We start from the raw sequence: 19,931 nt of genomic DNA on the forward strand, positions 1-19,931 counted from the left end.
CAGATTTAATCAATACCTGTCCACAAACCCAGCCCTACAGAAAGCACTAGAAGGGAAAATCCAACCCAAAGAAGCTAAACACATGCATGAAATATCAAGCAATAGATAATCCCACACCAACATATACCACAGAAGGACAACACAACACAACTACAAAAAATAACAGGAATTAGCAATCACTGGTCATTAATATCCATCAATATCAACGGTCTCAACTCACCTATAAAAAGACACAGGCTAACAGAATGGATAAGAAAACAGGACCCATCCATATGCTGCATACAAGAAACACACCTTAACTTCAAAGACAGACACTACCTCTGAGTAAAGAGCTGGGAAATGGCTTTCCAAGCAAATGGACCTAAGAAACAAGCTGGTATAGCTATCCTAATATCTAATAAAATAGACTTCAAACTAAAATCAATCAAAAGAGATCAGGATGGACATTACATATTTATCACGGGAAAAATCCACCAAGATGAAGTCTCGAGTCTAAACATTTATGCTCCAAATACAAAAGCACCCACATTCATAAAAGAAACACTACTAAAGTTTAAAACGCACATCAAACCCCACACATTAGTAGTGGGAGATTTTAACACACCACTCTCACCAAAAGACAGATCTACCAGACTGAAACTTAACAAAGAAATAAAGGACCTAACAGATGTTATGACTCAAATGGACCTAATAGATATCTACAGAACATTCCATCCTAACACAAAAGAATATACCTTCTTCTCAGCACCCCATGGAACCTTCTCAAAAATTGACCACATGCTTGGACACAAAACAAATCTCAACAGATACAAAAAAAATTGGAATAACCTCCTGTATCTTATCAGACCACCATGCCTTAAAGTTAGACCTCAACAACAACAAAAATTATAGAAAACCCACAAACTCATGGAAACTGAATAATACCCACCTGAAAACATCAATGGGTCAAGGAAGAAATAAAGAAAGAAATTAAAGAGTTCCTAGAATTCAATGAAAATGAAAGTACAACATACCCAAACTTATGGGACACTATGAAAGCAGTGCTAAGAGGAAAATTCATAGCTCTAAATGCATACATAAAGAAGATGGAGCAATCCCATACCAATGAATTAACAGCATAACTGAAAGCTCTAGAACAAAAAGAAACAAACTCATCCAGGAGAAATAGACGCCAGGAAATAATCAAATTGAGGGCTGAAATCAACGAAATAGAAAACAAGAGAACAATACAAAAAATCAATGAAACAAAGAGTTGGTTCTTTGAAAAAATCAACAAGATAGACAAACCACTAGGCAAATTAACCAAAAGGCAAAGAGAGAGCACCCAAATTCACAAAATCAGAAATGAAAAGGGAGACATAACAACAGACAATGAGGAAATCCAGAGAATCATCAGATCATACTTCAAAAACCTGTACTCCACAAAAATGGAAAACCAGGAAGAAATGGACAATTTTCTGGATAAATACCACATACCAAAATTAAATCAAGACCAGATAAACCATTTAAATAGACCAATAACCCCTAAAGAAATAGAAACAGTCATCAAAAGTCTCCCAACCAAAAAAAGCCCAGGACCAGATGGTTTCAGTGCAGAATTCTACCAGACTTTCAAAGAAGAACTAATACCAATCCTCTTCAAAGTGTTCCACACAATAGAAACAGAAAGAATACTACCAAACTCTTTTTATGAGGCTACAATTACCCTGATACCCAAACCACACAAAGATGCAACAAAGAAAGAGAACTACAGACCAATCTCCCTCATGAACATTGATGCAAAAATACTCAACAAAATATTGGCAAACCGAATCCAAGAATACATCAAAACAATCATCCATCACGACCAAGTAGGATTCATACCAGGGATGCAAGGATGGTTCAACATACGGAAATCAGTCAATGTAATACACCATATAAACAAACTGAAAGAAAAAAAACACATGATCATCTCCTTAGATGCTGAAAAAGCCTTTGACAAAATCCAACACCCCTTCATGATAAAGGTCTTAGAAAGATCAGGAATACAAGGAACATTTCTAAACATAATAAAAGCAATTTATAACAAGCCAACAGCAAACATCAAATTAAATGGAGAGAAACTCAAAGCGATACCACTAAATTCAGGAACAAGACAAGGCTGTCCACTCTCCCCATATTTATTCAATATAGTACTAGAAGTTCTAGCTAGAGCAATAAGACAACAAAAGGAGATCAAAGGGATACAAATTGGCAAGGAAGAAGTCAAACTTTCACTATTTGCAGATGATATGATAGTATACATAAGTGACCCCAAAAACTCTACCAGGGAACTCCTACAGCTGATAAACTCCTTCAGGAAAGTGGCAGGATACAAGATCAACTCAAAAAAATCAGTAGCCCTCCTATACACAAATAATAAAAGGGCTGAGAAAGAAGTCAGAGAAACATCACCCTTTACAATAGCCACAAATAATATAAAATACCTTGGGATAACACTAACTAAACAAGTGAAGGACCTTTTTGATAAGAACTTTAAATCTCTAAAGAAAGAAATTGAAGAAGATATCAGAAAATGGAAGGATCTCCCATGCTCATGGATAGGTAGGATTAACATAGTAAAAATGGCAATCTTACCAAAAGCAATCTACAGATTCAATGCAATCCCCATCAAAATCCCAACACAATTCTTCACATACTTGGAAAGAAAAACACTCAACTTCATATGGAAAAACAAAAGACCCAGGATAGCTAAAAGAATCCTATACAATAACGCAACCTTTGGAGGCATCACCATCCCTGACCTCAAACTCTACTATAGAGCTATAGTAATAAAAACAGCTTGGTACTGGTATAAAAACCTGACATACGGACCAATGGAATCGAATTGAAGACCCTGACATTAATCCATGCACATATGAACACCTGGTTTTTGACAAAGGAGCCAAAACTATACAATGGAAAAAAGAAAATATCTTCAACAAATGGTGCTGGCATAACTGGATGTCAATATGTAAAAGATTACAAATAGATCCATATCTGTCACCATGCACAAAACTCAAGTCCAAGTGGATCAAAGACCTGAACATAAATCCAGTTACACTAAACTTAATAGAAAAGAAAGTAGGAAGCACTCTTGAACACATTGGCACCGGAGACCATTTCCTAAATAAAACACCAACAGCACAGACCCTGAGCACAACAATTAATAAATGGGACCTCTCGAAATTGAGAAGCTTTTGCAGGCAAAAGACACAGTCAATAAGACAAAAAGACAGCCAACAGAATGGGAAAAGATCTTCACCAACCCCACATCTGACAGAGGATCTCCACAGTATATAAAGAATTCAAGAAACTAGACATCAAAATACTGAACAGTCCAATTAAAAAATGGGCTAAAGAGCTAAACAGAGAATTCACAAAACAAGAACTACAAATGGCTGAAAGACATTTAAAGAAATGCTCAACATCCTTAATCATCAGAGAAATGCAAATCAAAACGACTCTGAGATATCACCTTACACCTGTTAGAATGGCTACGATCAAAAACACCAATGACAGCCAATGTTGGAGAGGATGTGGAACAAAGGGAACACTCCTCCACTGTTGGTGGGAATGTAAACTTGTACAACCACTGTGGAAATCAGTATGGCGGTTTCTCAGAAAATTAGGAATTGAACTACCTCAAGACCCAGCCATCCCACTCTTGGGCATATACCCAAAGAATGCTGATACATACCATAAAGATACATGCTCAGCTATGTTCATAGCAGCACTATTTGTAATAGCCAGAACCTGGAAACAACCTAAATGCCCATCAACGGAAGAATGGATGGAAAAAATGTGGTACATATACACAATGGAGTACTACTCAGCAGAGAAAAACAATGAAAGCATGAAATTTGCAGGCAAATGGATGGAACTAGAAAAAATCATCCTGAGTGAGGTAACCCAAACCCAGAAAGACAGTCATGGTATGTACTCACTCATAAGTGGATTCTAGATATAAAATAAAGAACAATCAGACCACAGCCCACAGAACCACAGAGGCTATATATATATAATATGGAGGTCCCTAGGATGACTGTGGCTTATAATAAATGTCAGTTCTACTCAATTATTGAAAAAAAAATAGCCAAATGAATGGAAACACATGAACTATGAACCAAAGGCTGAGGGGCCCCCAGTTGGATCAGGCCCTCTGGATAGGTGAGACAATTGATTGGCTTGATCAGTTTGGGAGGCAACTAGGCAGTGGGACCAAGTCCTGTGCTCATTGCATGAGTTGGCTGTTTGAAACCTGGAGCTTATGCAGGGACACTTGGCTCAGTCTGGGAGGAAGGGACTGGACCTGCCTGGACTGAGTCTACCAGGTTGATTGCAGTCCTTGGGGGAGGATTTGCCCTGGAGGAGGTGGGAATGGGGGGTAGGCTGGGAGTAAGCGGAGGGAGTGGGAGGGGGGAGAATAGGGGAACCCGTGGCTGATATGTAGAACTGAATGGTATTGTAAAATAAAATTAAATTAAAAAAGTAGGAAAAAAAAGAACCAGCTCTTAGATTTATTGTACCGTTTTATTTGTTTCTATTTCATTAATGTCTGTTCTGAATTTTGTTATTTCTTGCTGTATATTGGGTTACTGGGTTTGAATTCTGTGTGTTCATGTTTTTCCAACTTTTTGAATTGCATCATTAAGCCATTTACTTGTGTTCTTTCTGATTTTTTAATGTAGTAACTTAGAGCTATATATTTCTCTCATGGGACTGCTTTCAATTTGTCTCATGGTTTTTGTTGTGTTGTGTTTTCATTTTCATTTATTTCCACAAAGTTTTTTTTCTTAATTTTTTATTTGATGAATCATCCTTTAGTAATGAATTGTTGAATCTCTATTAAGTTTTGTTGCATGTGGTCAGATAGGCTACAAGGAGTTATTTCAAAATCTTCTTGAATTTGTAAAGATTTGTTTTTCTATCACAGGATGTGGTCTACTTTAGAAAAAGCTTCCATCAGCTGTTGAGTAGAATATGTATTCTTTGGTGTTCAGTAGAATATTTTGTAGATTAAATATATTTGATGTGTGATGTCAACTAATGTTGATGTTTCTCTATTTTTTTTATCTAGATTGCCTTTTTATTGGAGAAAGTGGGGTATTAATGGGTTGATATTAATCTGTATCTTTAAAACCATTCTTCTTATGAAATAGGGTCCACCAGAAATTGGCACATTTATTTTTTTTTATTTTTTTGGCCAGCTGTTCCCTTCATTAGAAAGGAGTGTCCCTCTTTAGCTCTTCTGACTAGTTTTAATTTGAAGTGTATTTTGTCATATATGAGGATAGTGATGCCTGCTTACTTCCTGGTTCCATTTCATTGGTGTATTTTTGTTCATCCTTTTACTTTAAGATGTTATCTCTCTTAAAAAAAACTGAGGTGTGCTTCTTGGAGGCAACAAAGATGAATTTTATTTTGTGATCTATTCAGTAAGTCTGTATCTTTTGATTAGAGAATTGAGTTCATTGATATTTAAAGTTATTATTGAAATGTGCTAATTGTTGTCATTATATTGCTGATTTTTGTGTTGTTTGTGTTTTCAGTAGTATTTTGTGATTTAATATTCATATTTCTTTCCACAATCTCTCTGCTAGGCTCATTCCTTTCTTTGACCCAAAATAATGCTTTCTTTATTTTATTTAGGTTGGTTGGTTGGTTGAATATAATTATTTAAGCTGCTTATGCTGTGGAAAGCTTTTCTTTTTCCTTCAGCAATGACAAATACTTTTGTTAGGTATAATATTCTAGGTTTGTCATCATAATATTTTAAGACTTAGAATGCATTGCTCCAAGCTTTTATTATGGATTTCCCTTTATATATGACTTGTGTTTATCCTTTTGTAGCTTTCATTACACTTTATTTGTTATGTATACTTGGTGTTTTGACTATGATGTGCTGTGGGGATTTTCTTTTTTGGTCTTGTCTAGTTGGTGGTCTCTGTGCTTCTTGTATTTGTATGTTTGTGTTTTTCCTTAGTTTGGGGAAGTCTCTTCTATTATCTTATTGAAAATCTGGTTTATGCCATTAACTTGGAATTCTCCCTCATCTAAGCCTGTTTCACATTTTCTGTGTGCTCATTTCCTATATTTTTGTTTGTTTCTTTGGTTTTTAATTTTTCATTTTCCTTTCTTATTTGATTTAGATTCTCTGCTTTACCTTTGAGACTGGATATTCTGTCTTCTGTTTGATTCATCCTACTTATAAGGCTTTGCTTTGAGTTTCCTAGTTGAGCTATTGGTTTCTTTAATTCCATTTTGAATCCTCTTTGAAGTTTCTTTCTCCTGATTGAATTCCATTCTCAAGTCTTCAATTATCTTCATCATTCCCATTAGCCTTATGTTTATATCTTGGGGATCACTCAAGCATTTTATTCCCCTTAAGATCTAACTGCTTAATTTTATTGAGCTGTTTCTTTGTGTCTTCTTTAAATTTCTTGAATTCTTTGATGAAGTTTGTTATTTTCTTTTAACTTCTGTGTCATGGAGTTTATCTGGGTGGCTCTCAATGACAAGCATTTCTCCAGGACTGGTAGGTTTTGAAGAACAGATACTTGCTTAATCTTTCAAATTGTTGCTATTCTTGCCATGAGATCTGGGTGTGTGGACTTCCTCTGCTAGTTCTGAGTTTGTTATGAAAGGAGCAGTTGGGGAAGAAGAGATGGGGAACAGGTTGCGTCTAGAGGTTGCAAATATCTTGGGTGGAATGAATTCAGGGTGACAGAGGGAACTGGGCTGGTAGACAGGATGTTCTTTCTGTTCCAAGAGTTGAGTATGATTGAGATCTGTATGGGTAGAAACCTAGGATCTGGCTCCAAGGAAGAAACATGGCCCTGACCAGTGCCATGACAAACTGAGTGGGACAGGGAAACCCACACAGACCCAGGGTGGTCTGCCATGGGCTCTGAGGAGAAAACATGGGCTTGCCTGGCACCAGGCAGATGGGCACTATTATAGTGAGCAAATGTATGGTGTAGTATTGGAGAGACAGAATGGTTCATGTCCTGTGGACAGAGGCATATCTGAAGAGGTGAAACTGTGAGGAATGGGATGAGGTTGGTTCCTTGATTGCCACCCACGGCCTTAGTGGTGGCTGGGCCTGTGCTGCTGCCTGGGCCCATGTCTGGATTCTTGGCCCTGATGCAGCCATGGTCTGTGTTGATGCCCATGGCTCCTGATACCATTGAAGGCCAAGAGGGTAGGGATATAGAGAGTTGGTCTTGCCCCCTCACTGGCTGCAACACAAGGGAGAACTGGTCCTGCCCTTTACCACCTGACATATTCAAGAGAGAGGGTCCTGTACCTCACCTGGGCATCAAAATAGAGCTTACCCTGTTCACTAGGGCATGGGTGAGCCTGCTCTGAGGGCATGAGAATGGGAGAGCAGGTCACCCCCCTTTCATTTGCCATCTGGTGGTGGGGCCCCTACCATCTCCAGGTGACAAGGGAGCTGACTCTCTTCTTTACTAGCTGCAACACTTGGGAAAGCAGGCCCTGCACCTCATCTGGGCAGGACAGTGGAGCTGACACTTTTGATGGGGGTGCGGGTGAGCCACCCATGTATTTGAGTATGAGAGATCTGGCCCCACCCCTCATCTGCTGAATGGCAGCATGCCAGGGGGGAGAGATGCCCTCCCCTTCCTTCCTACACCTTAGTCAGGTGGGAGAACTAGCCCTGAGGTCATAAGAGCAGGAGAACTGCCCCTGCTCCTCACAGCTACAGCACTCAGGAGAGTAGTCTCTGTAACTTGCCTAGGCAGCACAGTAGAGCTAATGCTGTTGGTGGAGGTGTGGGTGAGCCAGCCTGAAAGTTGTAAGCATCAGCTATTCCCACCACTAGTCTTTTTTGAGGCAGTGTGGGCAGGGGAGAGCTGTCGCCCCCCCCTGCCCCCCCCCCCCGCCAGTTACCCCTTGCTCTTTGCCACCTGAGACAGACAAGGGAGCTGACACTCCCCCTGACCAGCTGCAGCACTCAGCAAAGCAGGCCCTCACAATACAAAAGAGCTGGCCCAGATGGTGTAGGTATGGAAGAGCCGACTCTGATGGCATGAAAGCAGGAGAACATGTCCTGCCCTTTGTTCACTGCAAGGGGTAAATTACGCAGAGCAATGCCCAATGCCGGAGAGCTCATCCTGGTGGTGAGGAAGGAGAAGAGCTGTCAGGCTGACCAACCCTGCCACGACCCAGGCCCAGAACTAGGGTTATGAGTTAGCCCACCCCAACATTGACCCCATCTGTGATCTGCTGGAGCATGTGAAGGGGTCAGTCCTGCAGACTCAAAGCTGCAGGATCTCCACAACACTGGGCAACAACAGGATATCCAAGAGGAGTCCCAGTGAGGGCCCAGGCCCAGCCTCAACAACGTAGCAGAAACCGGAGGCTTCGAACAAGACCAATGACTCTTTGAAATAAACACTTGCAAGTAAAGATATATGGATAAAAGGGTTTACTGCGTGATTCACTGTGTCACACTACAGTTTCCATGACAAGACTGATTTTTCCCCCTTTTTTTTCACTTCAATTTTTTTTTATTAATTTTTTTTAAACATTTATTTTATTTATTATGTATACAGAAGAGGGTGCCAGATCTCATTACAGATGGTTGTGAGCCACCATGTGGTTGCTGGGAATTGAACTCAGGACCTCTGGAAGAGCAGTAGGTGCTCTTAACCTCTGAGCCATCTCTCCAGCCCCCTTCACTTCAATTTTATTTTAATTATTTATTTATTTTTTGGGGGGTTGCCAGGTTAAAGGCTGGATATGAAGGGAAGTGGAAATGAATGGAATGGGGTGCATGATGTAAAAGATACAAATAAATACAAAGAAAGTTAAAAAGAGGGAAAAAAGAAAGATTGGCTATGACATGGGAGATCCTGTGGTTTGGGGGGTAGGTGAGGAGGATACTTGTCCAGCCCTAGAGCTCCTTTGCAGTTAAGGCAGAAGAAGGCTAGAATAGGCTTATGCACTGATTGTGGAACTCAGACTAAATTTAGTGGGTTGAGGAAAAAGTGTGCACGGGGAGGTCAGGTATACTCATTAGACTAGACCATGGAAGTGGAGGCAGCTCTGAGGGACCTGTGTGCCGCTACAGGCAGAACAGATGTTGGTGGAAGCCTAGAACATGGCTGTGGTGCAAGCAGGGGTAGTCAGACAAGGCTTGGGCAAGGGATGTCAGACTCAGCTAGACCTGGCAGGTTGTAGAAATCAAGGATAAGGTGGTCCAGAGTACTCACCAGGGAAGATAGACATTGAGGGAGAACGTGGGAATTCTGGGTATGAAGTGGGTTGATGTAGGCAATGAAGAAACTTTTTCTTTTTTTGACAGATTCTCACACTGGCTTTGGAAGTTACAATGTGCATGATGCTGGCTGGCTAGTGACCCCACCCTGTCTTCACTCACCTCTGTGGCACTGAGATTACAGCTTGAAACGCAGGCTGGCTTATTTACATGAGTTCTGAGGACTGTGGTGTTTGTGAGACAAGCTGCCACTTCTGCCTTTAATAGCTCTTGACACAGACAAAAATTACAGAATGAAGATGTCAAAACATAGGCTGAGAAGATAACCCAGCAATTAAAGGACTTGACTCAGAAGCATGAGGACCGGAGTTTGGATCCTCAGTAACCATTAAAAAACCCAGGCATGCCTGCACACATTTGTAACTCAATTAATGAGCAATGAAAAGAAATAAGTAGTTCTCTGGTGCTTACTAGCCAGGTGGTTTAGCCCAATAGATGAGCCCTAGGTTCAGTGAGAAACTCTGAATTAAAAAATAAGGCGGAGAATGAGAGATGGAGAAATGGCCCAATGGGTAAGAGCATTTTCTGCTCCTGCAAAGGACTGGTGTTCAATTTTCAGCATCCACATGGCTGCTTACAACCATCTGTAACTCCAGTTCCAGGGGATCGAATGCCCTCTTCTGGTATCTGAGGGTACCCAGCACACATGTGGTACACAAACATACATGCAGGCAAAACACCCAGACACATAAATTTTTTAATGAAAGGTTGGAAGTGATTGAAGAAGACTCCAGTATTGATTTGTGACCTCCATACACTAGTATATACATGTAAACATACATCTCTGTGCATATATGCACATATTCACATAAGCAAACATACATATAAACATACATAATCACACATGCACAAACAATAATATGGAAAGCCAAATGAGGAGGACACTGATGTCAACCTCTGGCCTCCACATACAAGCACAATCTCACACATACATGTATACACATAAACGTGCATACACACACACACACACACACACAAAATAAAAGCATTAGAAGTGTTTTTGCAAATGATTAGTTTTCTCCTAAATATCCAAAATATGATAATTGAAATGAAAAAGAATGCTAAATATTCAAATAAAAAGTTCACTAGGAATAACAATTTAATCAGATTTTCTTTTAAGTAATTCCCACAACCTTAGAGTCCAATATCTATTTAGTTGTCAATATAAAAAGCAAGCATTTATTTCACACGTTGCTCTAGGGGCATTAACTCTCAACTTGACATAATTTAGAATCACCTACAAAAGGAGTCCTTTAAAAAATTATTTGAGAATTTCATGCATGCACGTGATGCCTTTTAATCAAATCCATTCCCATTTCCTCCTCTCTAATTCCTGTCCCACCATAGACAGCAATGGTGTTACATTGCCGGGAAAATGCTGTCTTGCAGCTGGCCATCACCACAACTGGTTCTTATCATTTTTCTGGCCCCTCTCTGGAGATAATCCCTGAGCCTTGGGCAGAGGTGTGAAAAAGGAGTTTTAATTAGGTAATGGTCTGTATCCAATTGGCCAGTGGGCATATCTGTAAAGGATGGTCTGTGTGGATAATTGGTGCAAGGGGGCTCAGCCTTCCACTATGGATGGCACCATCCCCAGGCACCATCCCTACGCAGGAGTTCCTAAGTTGTATAAGAAAACTAGCTAACCTGAGTCTGTGAAAGAACCAGAAAGTAAATCTGCAAGCAGAATTCCTCCAGGATCCTCCCTGGAGTCCTGCCTTCAGTTCCTGCCCTGGCTTTTCTCAGTGATTGGCCATCACTGAGCCGAGTGAACTCTTCCCTTCTCAAGCTGCTCTGCTGCTTTGGTCATGGTGTTGATCACAGCAAGAGAAGATACACACGTTTCTAGACCTGATATGAACATACATAAACTATGAAGTGTTCAATGATTTAATGTAAATTAGAAATTGTTACTCACCCACTATATACAACTGCTGTAGATTCTCAGATAATTCATAAAATATGCTTCAGAAGCACCAACTAGCACCCACACTAAAAGGAGAAAATCAACACTTGACTACCAAGAAACACCCTTTCACTACTCACAGTGCCTGACACTTAGTTGGAGAGCTGAAGACTGTAATCATTAGTAGTAACAATAACAAAAGTTATGAGTGGCTGTAGCAGTCTTAATTCTGGTTTTATTTTGTGGTTATATGGTTTCCCTTTGTTCTGTCTTGCAGAGTTATTTCAGGACTAGTTTAAATAAATACCATCAATTCAATTTCTCCTATAAGTTTACTTAATTACATCCTTATTCTAATCCAATTGAAAGACTAATTGCCTCAATTACTATCTTGGCTTTAAAGAAAATGTATTTTATAAATAAGATAATTATTATAGATATGTATATATGTATGTATGGAAAGAGAGAATGATACAGAGACAGAGCAGACTGGAAGGCAGAGTCTCATGCAGCCCAGACAGGGGTATTGAACTCACTATGTAGCTGAGAATGGACTTGAACTCATCTTCCTGCCTCCACTTCCTAATGCTTGAGATTAGAGATTATCATGATGCACAGCTAGCAAAATGTTTGATTCTAGTCTATTTGAGAACCCCAGTCTATGTAACCTGAACACTGAATCATGGCTCCTGATTACAAAAAGACAGAAATGTTAACTACACAGTAAAATTTGTTTCACACACTGACATGTACTCTTTTCCACAGGCTCATTAATGGAATCTTAGTTTTTTTTCCTAAGTGTAAAGGTACAGGTGTGCAGTTGTAGCACACAGGAGGCTCAGCTGGAGGATCATTCAAACCAAGGACTTCAAGGCCATGCTGGGTAACACAGACACCCTTTAAACAATCTTTATATTCAGTTGTCTTATGTCGGTTTTCTTTTCATTGTTATTTGCCTTTGTCGACTACTGTATTTTGTAATTCTTCTAAAACCCACTACCACCACCACCACCACCACCACCAACAACTAAAAGATCCTTGTTCTAAAACTGCCGGAAACATCTCTCAATTTCTGCGTAGAGAAGCTCCTTTCACCAGACCAACGGGACAATTTATAGATACAACAAGGAGCATGACAGTGTTGGGAGTGTATCCCGCTGATTCTGTATCCTCCCAGGGTCAGAAAGAGGAGGACACAGACTCCGAGGCCTTTGCTATCTAAGGAATAATTTTATTTATCAGACACATCCTAAAAATTCCCCCAATATATTTTGTCCTGACAGAAGGAGACTCTTAAGACAGATGGAAAGACCTCACATTCCTTCCCCACTGAATGCAGATGACCAAGGCCTCCCATGGCTCATAGTGGATGTTTCTAAACACCTAGACACATGAACAAGTCCTCGAAAACTGGGACAGTAGTATATGTGTGAATGGGACAGTCCTGTTAGTCACATGGCTTGTAAGTACTGTTTAGTGGTTTTTTTTCCCAATGTCTAGAACTTAAAGTCCTCCAATGCAAACAAAAATAAAGTGAAATAGAATTAAATGAGACAAAAATGAAGATAGCCAGTACACCTATCTAGCCCCTGAAAGATTCACAACCATGGAACTGGAATAGACTTTGGAGTTCCTTTTGTTTTGTTTTGTTTTTCGAGACAGGGTTTCTCTGTGTAGCTTTGGCACCTTTCCAGGATCTTGCTCTGTAGACCAGGCTGGCCTCTAACTCACAGAGTTTCGCCTGCCTCTGCCTCCCGAGTGTGGGATTAAAGGTGTGTGCCACCACCGCCCAGCTTCTGGAGTTCTTTTTAAACACCAATTTCCCTCCCCAAAATTAAAACATGCAAGGAAGAGCTGATGGCTTTAGATCTGCTGCCCTAAGGAAGCAGAGTGTGGCAGGAAGGTCGGTGGTTATGAAGAGAGGTGGCTCTGCCATTCCAAGAGGGAATAGCAGCAGAACTAAGCCCATTCCAATGTTCTCACTTTTCAGCCCAAAGCATCCTATCTTTTTTTAGATTAAATAAAATAGAATATACAATGCCTGACACATAGACATGTTGTGAGCATAGTTGGATTTTTTTTCCCTTTTATCAACCAAGCATTCTGTGAACTACAGATCCTTACATAGGGTCCCATAATAGGCACTTAAAAAATGAAAATGTATTATAATATTTAAAAAAATATTTCTCTGACCTAGAAAGCTCTGAGAGCCTTGGGTGGTAGTGACTCATTACTATGGAACTTAAAAGGCAGAAATAGTGCAGGGGTGGGAGGTCCCTATGAAAGCAAAGCAGAGTACAGATGAATAAAAGTTCATATACAACTTACAGCATCTGCATACAGTGCAGATGTTACAGGGCTCAGCCACAACTGGCTGTGCTCTTTTCTGACTCATAAGCAGCATTAAGTGACTTCCTGTGCTCCACTGAAATGAGTTCTCTCTCTGCCCACCCAGCACCTTGCAGTCTGAGAACCTGCTTCCACTTCAGAAGTTGACTCATCACCTTCCTCTCTACCAACAGATTTCTTCATCCAATTTCAGGGAAAAGGGTAACTAAGAGCATGGGCATTAGCCTACAATGTTTGGGGGCCAATGGGACCTCACTGGCTGGCAATTCCAAAAGAAGCAACACATCATTGGCCTTGAGCTTTTCATTTGTTAACCTGTAGTATCTAACAGGGACATTATTCCCCTGTTATAGAGTAACTCCATTTTAACTCTTTCTCTGTTTCTGTCCGTCTATCTCTGTTTCTGTGTCTGTCTCTCTGTCTGTCTGTTTGCCTGCCTCTCTCCCCCTCTCTCTCCCTCTCCCCCGTCTCTCTGTGTTTTAAGAAGCTTCTATAGTAGTAGGTTACCCTCAGAATTTACCATCTCAGTATCCCAAAAAGTGTCACAGTCTAGACATCCAGGTAATAGGGAAGAGTCTCACAAGTCTCCCTTAGACCCTATTGCTGAAGACATCAGATACTTGAGTCATAGAACTGGAGAAATCAAATTGATACTAACCTGAAAACTTCATCCCTACAGAATAGTTTTCATAGTTCTGGAAAATGCAATGCATGCTACCAGAGAACAAAAGAAATAATTAATCTTACTCACTGGGAATTTTGTGAGCTACAATAATGACTGGCTTTGCAAGACATGCCCATTTGTGCAACAGTGGCATCAACATTATAGGTGCAAGCAACCACTTTCTGATTGGATTAAATTTGGTGCCATAGGATGAAACCCATACCTATCACCATTATTGGGCCAAGAATCTGTGGCTAGACAAATCACAGGCCTAGGGGAGAACCTTCTACTATTAAACTGACTATTAATAATGTATTGTTATATCCATAGATTAATGCATCTTTCAGTCCTCATCAGAGAAGCTTCTATTTGAGATAGATGCTGATTAACACAGAGACCAACAACTGGCCGAGGTGCAGAGGATAAGAGACTTCAGAAAGTTCAGACCTAAAAGGAACATGCATACCAATCTTCCTCCTCCCAAGACTCTCAGGTCATTGTGGAAGAGGTACTGGAAAGAGTCTAAGAGCCAGGGACAGTGGGTGGCTAAGGAAAGACTTTTCTGGACACAGTAGGGCAGTTACACATATGATCTCTGTGAGTTCGAGGCCAGCCTGGTCTACAGAGCAAGTTTCAGGATAGGCTCCAAAGCTGCATCGAGAATCTCTGCCTTGAAAAAACCAAAATAAAACAAAAGTTCCACAAAGTCTAGATGTTTCTAAACTACAATAAAAAGTACTTTGGTTTTCCTTGCTGGGTACAATGTCAACATATATTTAAGGATGACATTGAAGATACCGAATGTAATTCTGAAAAGTCATGTGATCAACAAAATCAATATAAAAGCCAAACTTGAAAATTCAATATTTCAACCTATTTTACAGTTAAATTAACCTGTACTTTCTAGTTTATAGAAAGAAGTAAGATTTTCATCTCAGTTCACAAACTATTCCACAAAACCTGGATTTTTCTTCGTTTACCTAATTGCAGACTCTAAGAAAGCTGAGGAATATTGATTAACGGTGTGGAAATTAGTTTTTGTCTTCTGGCTTCTATTAACTACAGTATACAATCTTTTACTGACTCATTGTATTTCAAATTAAAAAGATAATTTTCTTAATTAAAATTATAAATTAATATATAGCTAAGCCATAGAAACACTAATGATATAATTTAGCACATATAAAGTCAGAAGTCAATTTTTAAGGCTGAAGAGCTGGCTTAGCAGTTAAGAGTGCTTACTGCTCTTGCAGAAGACCCAGGTTTGGTTTCCAGCTCCCACATGGCCACCTGTAACTCCAGTTCTAGGGGATCAGAGGTCGTCTTCTGACCTCCACAGGTTCTTCCATGCATGTTATACACACATATACACACAAAATCAAATAAATAAGTTCAAGTCTATTAGAGTCGATGTATTCAATTTCATTATGCTATTAAAACTCCAAAATGGAATTGATATCTTGAAAACTAGGATTATAATTGTAGATCTAAGAAAAGGAGAGTGATAAGAAATACCCTTTGGTATATATATAGTCATATCTGATACTTCCTGTCCATGCCTTTAGCTCTGGTTTGAAGTAGGCTATACTCATGTTTCCACAAGTAAAGTCTGACAGCCTTGCTTACTGCATATCTTAGACCTTGTAGATTGGCCTGGGAAGCCCACAAGAACCACCTGGTATTCACAGGTGTGTAAGCTGTGACATATTCTTGACTGATGAAAGATGGTGCCAATGAAAATTCTTCCTTTTCTTATTTCTTACATGATGGTCAGTTTTTACACTCAGTATGAGGTTCATCAAAAGTCCTACAAGGAGCACCCACTGACCCTGGCAATGACCAGTTAATATTTGTGTTGGCATTTCTTCTTCCTTGCTGGGACTTTCTGTACTAGTTATCTTGACCTTCGTGTGCATGCTGCTGGAACAGACTACCTACCACAGGCTCTTCAATTTATAAAGAAAAGAAATTGATTTGTTGGTTGTGAGACTGGGAAGTACAACACCAAGGTGTTAGTACCTAGCAAGAGCTGCTTATGCGTTTGTGAACAGGAGCATTCATCTCGACACTGCATGAGCTTGCTGTTTATCTGTTGATGTGTTGCCACAGGATAGGCTTGAACACTTTACACTTAGGTCAAGAATGACCTTAATTCTTGACCTTTCTCCCTTTACTTTAGTATAGGGATTTTAGGCAGGTACTACCAATCTTGGCTGCTATGGCCTTTTATCACTTAGTTTTGATATGGAGTGGGAGAATAGATAAGGCACTTTCATATTTGAAGTTATGAGGGGACTTCTATATTCTGTATATATTATTACTAGCACAGCATATATATATCAGTAGATACTCAATGGAATCAGTATTCAAAGTGCTTGAGTCCAGACATCCAGAGAATAAGGAAGAGTTCAATAGGTGGAACTAAGAGAGACACAGACATCACACATCTCAGAATATGGCTGATTGCTCGAGAGAAGAAGGGAATATGTGTCGGCAGCAGTAAGTTTGCTGCCTTAATTTTAAATGCCCTTTTTTGTCCTGTCCCAGTTAAGTTGTTTGTGTGAAAAATGTGAGGTTGGGTTCCGAAGGGTGCTGGGAATCAGTTCCCCTGTGTTTTTTCCTGTTTGGAAAACAGTGTCTGGTTTGCTTCCGGATACAGGGATACAGAGTAACCATTCCTTGACTCCTGCTGTTAGAGGGGTTTATAAGCCCATGTTGGTACGAATAAAGAGCTGCTGCTTCCATGACAAACTGAAACTGGGTGTCTAGAGTGCTGTTTAACCCTGGTGTCCCTTGCCAGATTTCGTGCTCTAGCTGCGCTGACCGTGGCAAATATGAATCCTATACAACGCATGAATGATGTCTGTGTGGGATGGAAGGAAATTTTCTGAAGTGAGTGTTAACCCACTGTCTTCCTGGGCCATTTGTTCTCAGAATGAAGCACGATTTCAATTCAATTGTTGTCTCTACTCTTTGGTGTTTGTAGCAACCCAGTTATTATTTCAAACACAAGGTAGCTGAGGGTTGTTAGAAGTATGGATGACAGGAAGTGGGGACTATGGGACCATTTTGGAGAGTAGCCACAAGGCTTCCATGGCACTTCTCTCTGAATCCTTGGGTTCACTTCTGAAAAACTGCTTGGCTATGGATGGAAGGTTTTACCTCCCTTGGAAAACCCATATAGTGGCTCTCCAACCACAGTGATGGCATTTGGCAGTGGACTCTGAATGATCTGTGAGTGTCTTGGCAAGAAGAGGCTCCCATCCACCCTCACATACAGCAAGAAAGCAACCTCCCAGAAAGCAAGGAGAGGTATCTGCATCTCCCTCTTGACCTTCCAGCCTCCAGACTATGAGAAACTTGGTTGTGTTAAGGCACAGGATTCTTGTCCTTTTGCCACAGCAGGCTAAGCTGGTTCTGGAAGTCTTCCATCACATGATCTTTCCTTGAGTTCAAACTGTGCTGGGCGAGTTGAGTGATTCTCTCTATAATACTTTTAATGAGTCAAATGAATGCATGTAAGTGCTCATAGGGAATGAGTTCCAGAATATATTATTAAACACAAAAATCAAGATGCAATATGGTTCTATTTTAGCATTTCATAAAGCTGACAGGCTGAAAAGGAAACTTAATGATAATTATTAGTAATCATTTCAGGGAAGAAGATGAGTTCATATTTCTAAATGTGATCTTGTTCTCAGCACTATTTGAATTTTTGAAACACAGACTTGTGGTTCTTTAGAAAATAATTTGATTTGAGAGGTAGTGAGATTGTGAACAATTTTATTTTTGCTGTAATTTTCTGCCTGAAAAAAAAAATCCCTTAGTACTTTTAAAAAATAATTATATCAGTCAAAAACACTATCTTCTGCCAGTAAGGTTTCAAGACAAGTCAAAACAACAATAAAAAGAAGCCTAAATCAAGACAGGTTGGAATTCAGTCTTTCCAGGTGGGGGCACAGCATTAAACCAATTACTTCATACAAAGAGAGAGACACGGAAAGAAATTGTGAACAGTAGGCACCCATGCTCAGGGACACAGCATACTTCTTGTGAGTCATGGTTCTGGTTGTGAGTCCATTCTCTAACCACCACATTAAAGCTGGGGTGCATGGAAGAATAGCCTGGAATCAGGCCTTGGAGACAATCTGAATTCTGACACAAGGTGATTAAGAATCAGTTTCTGCTAGGTGGCAGTGGCACATGCCTTTAATCCCAGCAGAGCCAGGTGGATCTCTGTGACAACAATGCCAGCCTGGTCTATAGAGTGAGATCGAGGACAGGCACCAAAACTACACAGAGAAACCCTGTCTTGAAAAACCAAAAATAAATAAATAAATAAATAAATAAATAAATAAATCGGTTTCTATTATCTTCCTGACGTAGAACAGGTTAAAAAAACAAAACTCTTGTCTTGAAAAAGTAAAAATCAAAACAAAACACTGTTTTATAAATGAGAAGTGATGCAGATGAAGCAGGTGATAAATGAAGGGAAAGTTCTCTGCATAAACACTCTCTCCCCCAGTAAGAGGCAGATAGATGAGGGTCCGCATAATCAGAGCAGCTGTGTAGCTAGTTAAGCTGTTGGAAACAGTAGTAGCCACCAGGTGGCGCCAAACTGCAGTTGGGAATTAGGATGGATTTGGTTATATGCACAAATCTCAGACAGGGATAGATTCCAGGATCTGAAGGCCAGTTCATTATCTTGAAATCAAGTCACCTCATCTTCACTTGGACTCTAAAAACCAGACCTGTGTGATTATGGCAAAATGTTGCTGTCACAGGTAACAGGTAACTTATAGATGAGTGATTTCTCAACAGTACTACCACATCAAAATTTGCATTTCTATTAAAAGTGTCTGAACTGCCAGTTCCACTAGGCTGATGGAATAACGAAGAGAGGAGATGAACCAGATACTAAATGTATTCTAAAAAGTAATTCTTAAGAAGATAAAAAAGGAGAGCTTTAGAAAATCAACACTTTTCCTCAATTTTCCACTGTCCTTATCACGTGATCCACCTTGTCAGCAAGGAACGGATAGTGTGTACCTGAGCCGTTGCATCTTTACAATGCTCTGGGCTCCAAGTGTCGTGATGCATCCATTCTGACATGGGGGACATCAGCAAGTCTCACCAACACAGTCAGCACTGGTCTCCTAACATATGTGGTATTAATAGCAAGTCAATAAATTGATTGGTACCTGCTCTACAGCACCACACTCCATTATTTCAACATACTCTACACTCTTGGCTTACTTTCATTTATAGCAGATGCAAACATGAAATTAGATTAGAACCTTGTTACTATGAGGGAACTGGCCAAAGTATAATTTAAACAGTGACGAAAATAAAAAAAAAAAAAAAACAAGTCTTACTGGTTTAAAAAGCCACAGGTTCTCTGATTGGAGCTGTGTTTCCTCAGGTCTGGTATCTATTGCTGGGTTTTTATTTGTGCATTGTAGAAGACATATAGTACATATAGTATGTAACTTTCTAAACAGAACTCACTGGCTGTAGCAAGCATAAAGCTGAATGTGCTTAAAAACACCATTGCCATCCACACGAGAACACAATCCACAGGTTTAAAATCTGTGTGGACCACTTCATTCTGTTCACAGATTCCCAACTCCTGTCTATAAAGTTAGACTCAGAAGTAACAAAGTAATGATAACAAAATACCCCAGTCTAGT

The sequence above is a fragment of the Peromyscus maniculatus genome, chromosome 3, assembly GCF_049852395.1.
Source record: "Peromyscus maniculatus bairdii isolate BWxNUB_F1_BW_parent chromosome 3, HU_Pman_BW_mat_3.1, whole genome shotgun sequence".
Lineage (NCBI taxonomy): Eukaryota > Metazoa > Chordata > Mammalia > Rodentia > Cricetidae > Peromyscus > Peromyscus maniculatus.